This window comes from Melanerpes formicivorus, unplaced genomic scaffold (assembly GCF_026170545.1).
Source record: "Melanerpes formicivorus ecotype bairdi unplaced genomic scaffold, bMelFor1.0.p_v2 SCAF_5, whole genome shotgun sequence".
Classification (NCBI taxonomy): Eukaryota; Metazoa; Chordata; class Aves; order Piciformes; family Picidae; genus Melanerpes; species Melanerpes formicivorus.
Genome location: NW_027142357.1, coordinates 28,532,657 through 28,545,405, shown reverse-complemented (window position 1 = coordinate 28,545,405; position 12,749 = coordinate 28,532,657).

The following is a 12,749-nucleotide window of genomic DNA, read 5'->3' as shown; positions in this document are numbered from 1 at the left end:
TCAGACCTATCATAGTCCTTCTCTTCTTTTATGGATTAGACTCTCAAGTGGGACTGGACCCACTGTGGGATGCAGCTTACCCTGGAAGCCACATGGAACTAGTAGTGTGGTGTCACCCCCCTCCTCAAATATATGCATCAATTAAAGGGAAGCCAGGAAAGTGAATAGAAAATGAACAGAGTTTTTAAAGATATGAGCTATTGGGACACAACCAGGTTTAGTCAGCCAAAAGGAAAAGAGAGTGAAGATGGAGGCACAAGAAGAGTCACTGTTATTTCATGTCAATTTTTTCTCTATATGTGTATACAGTATGAAGTATCAAGCTGACATGGTCATCAGTTAGACCTCAAGGGACAAAAATTTGTTAAAGTAGAAACAAGTAGTAGAGTTTTCTTAGTCTTTATCACTAGCATCTCTTAAGAAGAGATTGATTTTATATAGGCTGGTTTAAAGTGAAAAATGTACTGGAACTGCTTTAGAACAGGAGAACAGACTTCTGGGGTCCCTTACTATGAGTATTTTGAGAAAATCAGACCATTTCCTGTTCCCTCATTTTTCTTTCTTTCTTTTATTTTTTTTCTCTTAATGGAAAACTGAAAGTTTTGAAGAATGCTGCAGTTTTGCAATAAAATTGGCTGCTCATTTTGGACCTTTTTTTTTTTTTTAATTATCTGATATTTTTCAAGGTCAATTTGAGAGCAAATTTGACAAAATTAGTACTACAAAGGATTCCTTTCAAAGTAAATTCCACCCTAATTCAGCACAGACCTCAATTCTTAATGTACTTATGAAATTACTTCTCATGGTGACTTTAATCTAAATACCATTGAAGATGCAGTACTACACAGAGATGCTCTGAAGTGTGCAGCATCAGCCTTTGGTGAGGGTAAGCCTAACTCGACCCTGGTTACTGCACTAAAATACTAATATTGAGATATGGGAAGGCTGTAATTTTCCATCTGAAATAGATTTTCAGGCAAAAGAAACATTTCAAAACCTCTGGATAAGTAAGAAATATTGCCTTCTTCATTATGCATTGAGCATAAATATCTTGCTAAAATCTCTAGTTCCAGACCAAGAAGGAGCAGTGTCTTATGGAGTTTGAGAGCCTCTGAAATTAAAGAGATCAAACTGGCATGCTTGTGCTCTGGTCCATCTGCAAGATCAGCAGTTTTATTAACTCATTTCCAGTAAGTACATTTAGTGAAGTTTTATAGAAAGCCCATATGGGATTGCATGGGCTTTATGAATGGGGAAAAAGGAGAAGAGGAGACAGTGAGGAGAGCAAGGCATTGAGAGAAGGCAGAAATAACAGTTCCAGGAAGGATCTGTTGTATTTTATCTCACCACACAGATGTATAGCTACCTTGAAAATACCAGGGCAAACAGACATGGCAAAAAAAAGCCCAACAAAACAACCCCAAAAAACAGAAAAGAAAAGAGGAGTTGGTTTCTGGCCTGTTTGTGTGGCAGAAGCAATCCCATTATGTAGCCCACTTGAGCAGAGCTCTTTATGAAATGTATGTACATTTGTAACACTTTATATTTAGTTTAATAATTTATCAATAGTTAATATTTCAAAAGAGTAAAGTAGAAAACCAGATAAAATTTTTATACCTGCTATTAAAAGTTGAATGGAGCATTGAGAGGCAATCCAAGCAATCATCTCCCTAAGTGTATCTACTGAATTAGCCTGGCTTCAAGTTAAAAGAAAGGCTATGTTTATTTTGTGCTGGATATGAGTGCATGGCATGTTGGTCTCACAGCAACACTGGCTTCTCCCAATCATAAACTTTCAGCTGGTGACCAGCTCCTTCCAGGACATTGTTAAAAGACCCCAGAATCTGTCACCTTATCATCTTTTTTTTCCCAGTTGCTTAATGGTTCTTTTTATTGCTATGGTACCTGATGTATGCAAAGTGTGATCTTTCAGCCAGTGTTATTGCTGAATTATAGAATTGTTAGGGTTGGAAGGGACTTCAAGGATCATGCTGCTTAAGCCTCTGCTGCTACTAATATCACTGTCACTGAACTGATTTCTAATGTTTTTCTGCTTCAATGTGTCATGGGATAATTGATTAAAAAATCTCTAACCTATCTGGACATCACCTTAAATGGAAACTGTGGCTCCTGCCATAAAAATTGGTAATAGAATAAATGGATTAGAAAGAAAGAAAGGAAAACAGATAGAAACCCCACAAATCACTTAAAACGTTAACTCAAATAATATTAAAAGTAGATTTTAAGAAGTTTTATAGTCTTGTGGTTTGGGGTATTTTTGTAGCTATTCCATAAAGGTGGCAGGAGTAATATAATAACCAATATGGTATTTTACAGCAGGTTTAATTCAGTCTAAGTCCATTAATGGAACTTTCCTCTGCTTTTGTTAAAAAGTTTTTTAAATCTTGCTTTTCAAGGGAAACAAAGTTCACTTTTTTTCTTTTTCCCCCCCCTGTTTTATATTTTAATACACTGAGCCAAGCACAAGGTGCTGAGAAATTTGCTTAGGAAGTCAACAGAACCTTACTACAATAAGTCAAATTAAACTTGATGATTTTGATGGGAACAGAAGCTGGGCAAAGACAAGAAGCTGCTGCTCATACCTGTGGCTGAAGAGGAGCGGAGGTTTGTAAACTAGTAAGCAACTCACAGCCATGGTCAAATGGTTTATATTAAGAAGCAACAAAAAGTAAAGTAAGCAAACAAGGTATTTGGAATTGTATCTAAAAAAGCTACACCACTAAAAAGTGTTTGGCTATATTTTCAAAATACAGTGCCTTTATACTGCATAGAGCTTTTGAGAACCTTTCCGTAGTGTGCTGAAGCAAGCTTAGACTGATCTGGAGGGATGTGTGTGTGATATTCACACCATCTAACTTCAGGCTCATTTGCTATGTAGTCATTGGACTCAGCACAGCCAAGTTAGCTTTCTGCTTCTCTCCATTAGCAACAGAAGCAACCATGATCTGTCACTTGTGCATGAAAGTTAGATGGTGTGACCGTGGCCTGCTGTGTAGTATAGCATGTTCATGGTGGAAAAATATAGTTTTTTCTTCCACCCAAAGGAAGTTTTTTTGCATATTATTTTCTGGAGTCAGAACTGCCATTTGTGACTTTTTCTAAATGGCAGGCAAGCAAATGCATGTCCTTGTTATGTCACATGGGAGTACCCTCATATTTTGCCATGGCAGGGAGAAGAGAAATCCAACTTTACATACCCCGAGTTTTTGAGAACCCTTTGGTCTCACAACATCCATACACACAAAGGTAATACATCTTGGAAGAATTTCAAAGGAGATGGCTGAATCCCTGTCATATTGATAGCAATAGATTTCCTTTGTCCCTACCCATTCTAGTAATACACATGCTGCATTCGGTAAAGAAGTTATTATCTATAATCTTTTATGTTAATGGATCTGTTTCTATTGACTGCAGCAAGTTTTGTATTAAACTGTGAAGGTTTTATTTCTACATGCTGCTTGCTTAACTGATCAAAGAGCATTTATTATTACATGCCTGTGAGGGAAAATGTGCCATCTTTGCACTAGAACATTTACTAATTTCAGTCTCTCACATTTAATCATTTACTAGTGATGTATTTTAATAATCACAGAAACATTCAAGTTGGAAAAGACCCTCAGGATCATCAAATACAACCCTACAAGGTTCACCGCTAAACCGTATCCCCAAGCACCACATCTAAACCACCTTTAAACACATCCGGAGTTGGTGACTCCCTGACCACCTCCCTGGGCAGCACATTCCATACTTGACCACTCTTTCCATGAATTTTTTTTTCCTAATTTCCCGTCTAAACCTACCCAGTCGCAGCTTGAGGCTGTTCCCTCTTGTTCTATCATTAATTACTTGGGAGCAAAGATCAACATCAGTGTCTCCACAGTGTCCTTTCAGGAAGTTGTAGATAGAGAGCAATGAGGTCTCCCCTCAGCCTCCTCTTTTTCAAACCAAACAGCCCCAGCTCCTTCAGGCACTCTATGCAAGATTTATTCTCCAGGCCCTTCCCCAGCCTCATTGCCCTACTGTGCACGTGCTGCAGCACCTCTACATCTCTCTTGTATTGAGGGGCCCCAAACTGGACATAACACTTGAACAGTGGCCTCACCGGAGCTGAATACAAGGGGACAATCACCTCTCTGCTCCTGCTGGACACAGCATTTCTAATTCAAGCCAGGATGCCATTGGCTTTCTTGGCCACCTGGGCACACTGCTTGCTCATATTCAGCTACTTGTTGATTAGAACCCCCAGGTTCCTTTCTTCCAGATAGCTTTCCAGCCACATTTCCCCAAGCCTGTAGCATTGCTTGGGGTTGTTGTGACCCAAAGGCAGGACCTGGCATTTGGCCTTGTTGAAGCTCATCCTGTTGATGTTGGCCCATGGATCCAGTCTATCCAAGTCCCTCTGTAGAGCTTGCCTACCCTCGTGCAGATCAACACTGACCCCTAACTTGGTGTCATCTGCAAACTTACTGATGACACACTCTGTGTCTTCATCAAGATCATCAGTGAAGATGTCAAACAGGTGTGGTCCCAACACTGACCCCTGAGGAACACCCCTTGTGACCAGCTACCAGATGGATTTAACTCCATTGACTACCACTCTTTGGGCATTTCTGTCCAGCCAGTTGAAGCCATGAGCAGCCAGTTTGTCCATGAGAATTCTGTGGGAAACAGTGTCAAAGGCTTTTTGAAAGTCTAGGTAGACAATGTCCAGAGCCTTTCCATCATCCAATAATTGGATCATCTTGTCATAGAAGGAGATCTGGTTGGTCAGGCAGGACCTGCCCTTCACAAACCCATGCTGACTGGGCCTGATTCCCTGGTTGTCCTCTATATGGTGTGTAATGATGCTTGAGATGACCTGCTCTGTGATCTTCCCTGGTACCAAGGTCAGACTGACAGGTCTGTAGTTTCCGTGATCCTCCTTTCTTGTGGATGGGTGCTACATTTGCTGCCCTCTGGTCCATTGGGACCTCCCCAGTTAGCCAGGACTTCAGGTAAATAATGGATAGTGGCTTGGTGAGCACATCTGCCAACTCCCTCAACACCCTTGGCTGTAGCCCATCCAGCCCTATAGCCTTGTGTGCATCTAAGTGGCGTAGCAAGCCACTGACCACTTCCTCATTTATTGTGATGACCTCATTCTGATTCCCTTCCCTGACTCCTAGTTCATGAGACTGGGTGTCCAGGGAGCTGCTGGCAAAAGTCTGAGGCAAAGTAGGCATTGAGCACCTCAGACTTCTCCTCATCCTTAGTCACTATGTTTCCCTCTGCATCCAGTAAAGGATGGAGGTTTTCCCTAATCCTCCTTTTGATGTTAATGAATTTATAGAAGCATTTGTCATTATCCTTAACAGCTGTAGCTAGGTTGAGATTGAGCTGTATCAGAAAACAAGGCTGCTGAAGAGTTCCATATAGTATCACATGAAGAATATTCACTTAAAATAATTAGATTCCACAAACTTTAAAAGAGCAGTTAGAACTTAATGTATCAGAAATAAAACAGGAATTATAAGTACACCAAATTCTTGATTAAACATTAGTCACTTTTTTGAATTGTTCATGTATTTGTAAAGATTAAAAAAATGTATAGTTTATCAATTGTTAATACCAATGATGCCATTAAAAATATCAGTGATTTGAGTCAACGTTCTTGCTGAAGCTTGAAGGATATCTTCCAGTCTACTTACTTTAAATATTCATGCATGAAGACCAAGGAGAAAAAGAGATTCTCCTATTCTTTTGGGATTAAGATTTTTTTTCAGAAAAGGACAATAAGACAGAAAGGCTTATTCCCCCCTCCCCCCCTACACTTAGCTAAGAATAATATAAAAAGATGTTCCTTTTTGCAAATCCCCAAATGGTAAAGTAAAATGAGGTTACATTTGTGTCATTAAGAAATGGGATTAGTGCCTGGGACATTGTTTAGTTTGAACAAGATAGAGCAGAATTTCTTATTCCCCAGGAAGGAAAACAGCCTCTGTGTGTGTATGTGCTGCCTACAGCCAGCTAGTATCTATCCATTTCACCCAACTCAGTCCCTGGAGTAGGAAACTCAGTGGTGTCTCACCTCACACTGCGGTATCAAAGGGTGAAAGGTAAAATGTAAGGAAGTTGAAGGTTTTATCGACTCCATAGAGAAAAGCTACCCAAGAAAGATGTCAGTCACAGCAGAGGACCCTCACAACCTCTCTGCAGAGATGCCTTCAGCCAAGAGGTCTCCAGAGGAATGATGAGGTGAAGGCATGGTAGAGGGAGGGTCATCCCCAGTGTGGAGAGCAAGGTGTTGCACAAGATCTCTCTCACTGCTAGCTCCTGTCACACCACACAGCTTATGGAGATCTATGTTTGTCCTTGCCTGGAGGCTTTACAGCTGTGAGTAAAATGTGTAATTAACCTCAGCAGCTCTGCCTGAGGACTCAAGTGCCACTGTAGCTGGTGATGTTTGGCATCAATGCAAGAGCCTCTCCCTTCCTCTCACATGTGTCAGCAACCAGCTCAGGGTGGACAGGTCAGCCTTACCACAGAGACCAGACAGGAAGAGCAACTCAGGCTTAGTAAAGAGTCCTTCTCAGGGATTTCTGGAGTTGAAAGTATTGCCTTCTGCCTACTGAGTACATTCAAGTTCTTGACACACATAGTTTAACATATTTGTAGTTAAAGATTTATCTTGTCTCTTGATAAGGCTCCTAGTTTAATTCTCTCTTTAGACATTTTCTATAATTAATGTTTTTGCTGCTGGGTTTTAATCCCCCCCCCCCCCCCCCCTAATCTCCCCAGGCCTTGACATAAATTTAGCACTATACAAATTGCATGTAACAAATTGTCCTAGGACAGAAGTATGACAGAAGACCCTTTTTGAAGGAATGACCTTTCTGCAGTAAATAACATTTTCTTTCCTTCCTCTAGCACTAATTTACTGTTCATGTAGCAACATCTTGCAATTTTTGAACATAAATTCCTAAACTTGTTAGGGAGCATCTCTGTAATGATGAAAAGTCAGACTGTTGACCATTGTTGCACATATTGATCACTATTCCTTGAGGTGTAGGACACCCTCATTTACTTATGCTAGCTACAGTGGTAATGAAAGCCAAGGCTATTCAATGTGTAAATGCGTAACAAGTGACACTGTTCAGAGCATATTGAATCACACAGTTTTGAAGGGAAGAGAGCAGTAAACTTTCTGCCTGCCTGGTGTTTTTGTCTCACTTCTTTTTGCCTATGAGTCTTCTGTGATACTGATTCTCAGGCAGGAGCTTGAAAAACCTGACTTTATTCTAATTTATACACTAAAGCTCTGTGGCACTGCCAGAAGCATGTAAATCACAGCAAGATCCATCTTCAGCTACTAGTTTTGATGTAAATTGCTCCACAATAAGCAAGGAATAAACTAAAGGCTACAAAGCAACCTTCAAAGAATGTTCTCCAAGACAGATTTTCAATTTTATGTTACCCAGAAAACAAATGCTCCCTTCACCAAAATCCCAACTGTGACCACTGATTCAGTGCCCTGGAAAAGAAGACAGATCGTTTCTGTGCTATCAGTATCCTTAGGTATTTAGAAGCTGGCAAAGAAATCTGCACTTGGTGCCCTATGTTGGCAGCATCTTCCCCTCAAGCTGTACAATTGTATGCGAACACTTGATTTCACTGTGTTGCCAGCGTTGGATGTGACAATGAGGGGGATTATGCTTAGACCATGGAACTTTCTTCTCTTTTTGATCACTGTTTTGGAGAAGAAGGATGGCAAAAAGTGATCCAGTAGATGATGGTTTCACCAGGGCTTTGGACACACAGGTTCGTCCTTTGTATACTGTTCTGGTAGTAATTTGGCTGCAGTTTCATCCACTGTGTAATTTGGAAGAGATTGCTAGGATGCATTGCTCAGAGCCAAATTCAGTCCTTGGTGTGTTCATAGCATTGTCTGTGAAGAAAAAAAACAACCATGTATATAGACAACAGAAGAGAAGAAAATATTAGCTGTAAGCTAAAGGAAAAAGAGAAAAAGAGCTTCCCCAAAACTGAAAGAAAACAGAGAACCAAAAGGGAAGCCCTGGCTGCCCTGTCACTGCCTGAGGAGGCACACACATGAGCTCTTACAAGTTTCCCAATCACACACAATGAAACTGTTGCAGCCAATGCACATTCAGATAATTCCAGGGCTTTCAATGCACAAAGAAAAACTTTTTCTGTCCTAGGCTCATGAATACAGCGTCACTCTCCTTACCTTCTAGCTGTATTGCCTTTTCGCTGGCTCTCTTTGTGCAGTACTGAGTGCTGCTTGTTAGCATCCTTCCCTCAGGCCTTATAATGGTAGTTTTATTGCTGCAGACCTCACATCATCTGGCTTTCCTTCTGGCTTGTCATAGCCCTCTGCACTTTATAGGAAGGAATTATTAGAATTATGCATTATTAGAAATTAATAGCAATATTCTTAACCCATGTCACAGACTAAACCTCAAAGACTATTCTATCTGGCTACTAATAGACACAATGTTTACATTATAAATGAAATAAGTTCTGAACATGGGTAGAAGTGTTAGGCATTAATGCCCCAATGCTGTGCAAACCCCACTCAGCAAGTGCAGGAATGACAGGAAGAGGCCAGGACGAGTCACCTTTTTTCTGAAGTTGACACCATCTTAAGTGTCTTAATCAATGTGTTTAACCCACTACCTACAATTGTGACTATGAATCTTGCAATGTAATCAGAGCAAACATTCCCACTACTAGAATATTTTCTGGAAAAGAACTTCAACCTTTCAGTCCAGAACTGCAGGAACCCTAATTATTGGAGCAATAAGATTAAAATACCAATATTAGGTGGAATGAAGTTTTGGGTTTTTTCCTGAACATTTGACAGTGATGGAACCAACCTTGCAGGTGTCTCAGCTTGAATTTGTTCATGTTTGGTATACCTGAAGGTATGAAACAGTTATGTGCTTAACCACTAAGCCCTTGCTTGGCCAGACCTGGTTTGCCAAAGTCCTAAACCAGATTCCACTGCCAACTTTTTCTCCCCCTTCTCCACTTTTTGAAATGGTGAGGTAGTGCAGCTATTTAATATTAAACTTCAAAGCAAGCAATTTGTATTCATCTCTCAAAGGAGAAGGAAGAATAAGCAAATGCTCTATTACGATTGTGTGCATTTATATTTGATAAAAATGGTTGCAATTTATATGCAAATTAAGTGTGACTCAGCCTCCTGGCAATTTGTCAGTGGGACCCTCAGCATCACAAACCGTTTATGCCTTTACCAAAGCAGCCCTGGGTCCATCTGGAGGGATTTTAGTGAAGGGGGGCCAAATTCTGCTTTAGGAGATTGTAAACATCTTCAAGTAAAGTACCAGCCTGGCTAACCACCTCCCCCACCACTCACTGCATCATCCTTGCTCATTCCTAGATGTGTTTTCTCTTTTACAGTGGTAAATGCATTTAGACTTTAAAGCACCTATCTCCATGTTATTTCCCCTCTCCCCCCCTATAATCACAATGATCTTGAGATTCAAAAATAAGTACATAAGATCTGCCTGATATTACTACATCCCTCAAACCTCTACAGCCTTGGAACTTGGTACCAAAAGCATGAAGACCTTTTCTTGGATCTACTGGAAACTGCAGCTTGGCTACTATCGTGGTTTCCTTGGTTTTTCTTCATTCCTTTGCTGGTGGTTTCCTGCTTCTTCCCTTATCTACCCTACTACTTCTCTTATCTACCCTACTACTTCTCTTATCCACCCTACTACTTCTCTTATCTACCCTATGACCAACGACAGGGAAGCCCTGAAGTGAGAGTCAGCAATCCAGTACTGTCAGTAACAAATAACCCATCTAAACAATCCAAAAAGCAGATATACAGGGTGCAGAAATAACAGAGCTCTTCTCTAGACTAGATTTAATTTTGTTAAAAGATGACTGGAATTAACTCTGCTTAGATAATGCATTTGTAAATGCTAGTACAGACAGGCTGCAAACATTTATTCCAGGAGATGAATGTTTGTGGTTTACTGAACTGGTTGGCTAGCAAAAGTAAACTGGCAATCAATTATAGAAGTGACTTGCTGCGATGGGGGGAACCCAAACCACCCATGACTTGATTTGCTATTTGTGATTGTTGATGGATTAAAAAGTAAACTCTTATAGAGGATATATGAATGTGTTTCAGACCAATTATTTGGTGGCCTTTGTATTCCCAATAGCTTGCAAGCACGGGTAGCAGGAATCTTTGCTTTGTAGAGATGAGGAAACCAGAGGAGGAAATTAGTTTTTATTATTGGCATTATCATGCCAAAAAAAGGGTCCCTGAAAAAGCCAGTGGGCATTTTTCAGATGACTTTATCTTCCCAAGGAAGAAAAAGAGCTATTAATGAAAGAGAAATTAAAAAATAAATCAACATACATAGGGAACCTTATAAAAAATATAATTATAGCATGTCATTTATGACGGGAATGAAAGTTTGCAGCTGTAGAATTCAGTAACACTGGTGTGAACATTTCAAAGTCAGCTGCAAGGTATTATTTATTGGGTTGTTTCATTTGAATTAAAGTCACTTTAAAGTTCTAGAAAGAGTGCTCACACCTACATTTTTCATCCAAGGTTTTGCAGTTCTGGGTGACATTTGCCTTCTCTTCTCCCTGTCTCTTCATCCTCCCAGAAATGAGAGTCTAATCCTATATAGAACCACTATAGATATAATTGAACCCCAGAGTGCCAGAGCAGTGCTGCTTTGACATGAATTCCATATAAAAGGGCTTCTGTTACTCTACCTTTATGCTGTCTGTGGATTTTAGTGGTGATTTATAATATTGATTGATCACTATCTATCTTCCTTGCTATTCTGCTTTGCATTCCACCTCAGAGAGGCTGAATTATTCACTGACAGATCTTGTAGTCTTAAAGGTATATCCCGAAGCCAGCATTTTTTCCTAGGATCCAAACAGTCAAAGTTATGAACCTCTGGACAAAGTGAAAAAAGCAGCAATGAAACCAAGACAAAAAGCAGCAAAAGATCCACATAAAAAATTTGTTAAACTGAATTTTTTTTGTTCTTTTCCCATAAGTTAATTCTTTTAAACTAAAATGTTCAGATGTATCTTAAATGGAGCTGGTTCTATCCTGAAACTTTCCTCTGTAATGTTACAAATCAAAATGATTTTTTTTTTCTGGAGAATATAACCCCAAAACATAGATGTTACTCTTTTTCTTTTCCTTTTCCTTTTCCTTTTTCCCAATGAAAAAAAATAATCATATTTTATGAGTAACTTTGTCATTTTAGGCATATTTTGACAATTTAGTCTGAAGCTAACAGGAATAATTTTATTTCTTTTGGAAAATATGTGGTTTCTTTGAAAAGGTACATCATTTGTACCTTTGCTCTGTCCTTGTGAAATCACCTTGGATGATTAGTGGCACTCAGTTGTTCTACAAAACCTGCATAAATTAAAGAAATGCACGTATTATTACCCATGCTGATGGCAGCATATACTGCAGACTTGACCCTAAGCCCATCAGAGCCAAAAGCTTCAACCAAGCTCATTGACAGCAGCTCAGGCTAATAATTTCTCACACTTGTGTAATGGTAGCAAGAAAGTTGAATTTATGGGCTGTTTGGCATTACTGATAACAAAATGCTTCAGTGTTCTTCTCATCTTTCTCTTGCATTTTATTCTCTCTGGGTTCCTCTTTCCACTGTGGAAGGTTTCTGGTCTGGAGTGAGTGATGATAAACAGGAAGGCTGCTTCTCAAAGTAAGGAAACTCCCATTTCTAACTTATGCCATTGTATTTCTCCAACCCTTTAATTTGTGTGGGTTGCATGGAGCCAATTGCAAAATGGCCTTTGGCTTCAGCAGAGGTAGGGTTTTATTCTTCCATGATAAGCCAGTTCTTTCTCCTGCTGAGTTCCCATGGACACAGACTGTTTGTGAGACGAGAAACCTGAGGCTTTGGTGTTGCCAAACTATAATAATAATACAAAAATTGTTACCAAAGCAGCAAATACATTTCCTTTACCAGGCACTGTCTGAACCCTCCAATTCTTTACAAGGTCTTGCTTTAACTAACCAGTGTGCAAATAAACTGGATTTTGCTTGGAGAAGCAGGAGAGCTCTGGGGTATTTTCACTCCCATTGAAATGCCATCACAAACTGCAGTGATATTTAGCTGCTAAATACTTCAAGTACTCCTGAAAAGCTGTGTGCCATAAGGATAAAATACAGCTATATAAGATATGATATAATGATTTGATAAGATAGGATAAGAAGAATTTCATGGTATACTTTAGCCCTGAAAAAGCAGGTAAACATCTTTGAAGCATGTGTTTTGCACAAATGAATGCAAAATGACTGCTATAATTACAGTATGAGCTTTGCACTATTAAGCCAGACAGCCAGTTGACCTTGTGTGCCAGGGCCAGTTTCTAAGCTAGTTATACCAAAGTGGAAACCAAACTTGTCTAATTTTATTTGACTTGTACAATCTGGTGTGCACATAATTTGGCAGGAGCTAATTTGCTGGTGAACAGCTTTTAACATTTCACATTAGATCAAAATGAGATATGCTCTAGAGGTTTTGGATGATTATTCACTAAACAAACAAGCAAACAAAAATCTGTAACATCTAGAGCTGAACTGTTGCAAAGAGAATTAAATTTAAGAGAAAAGAGAGAATTAGAGGGAAGACAAGAATGCTGGTGGGAGTGAAACAAATATATGGAGCATACGAGTAAAG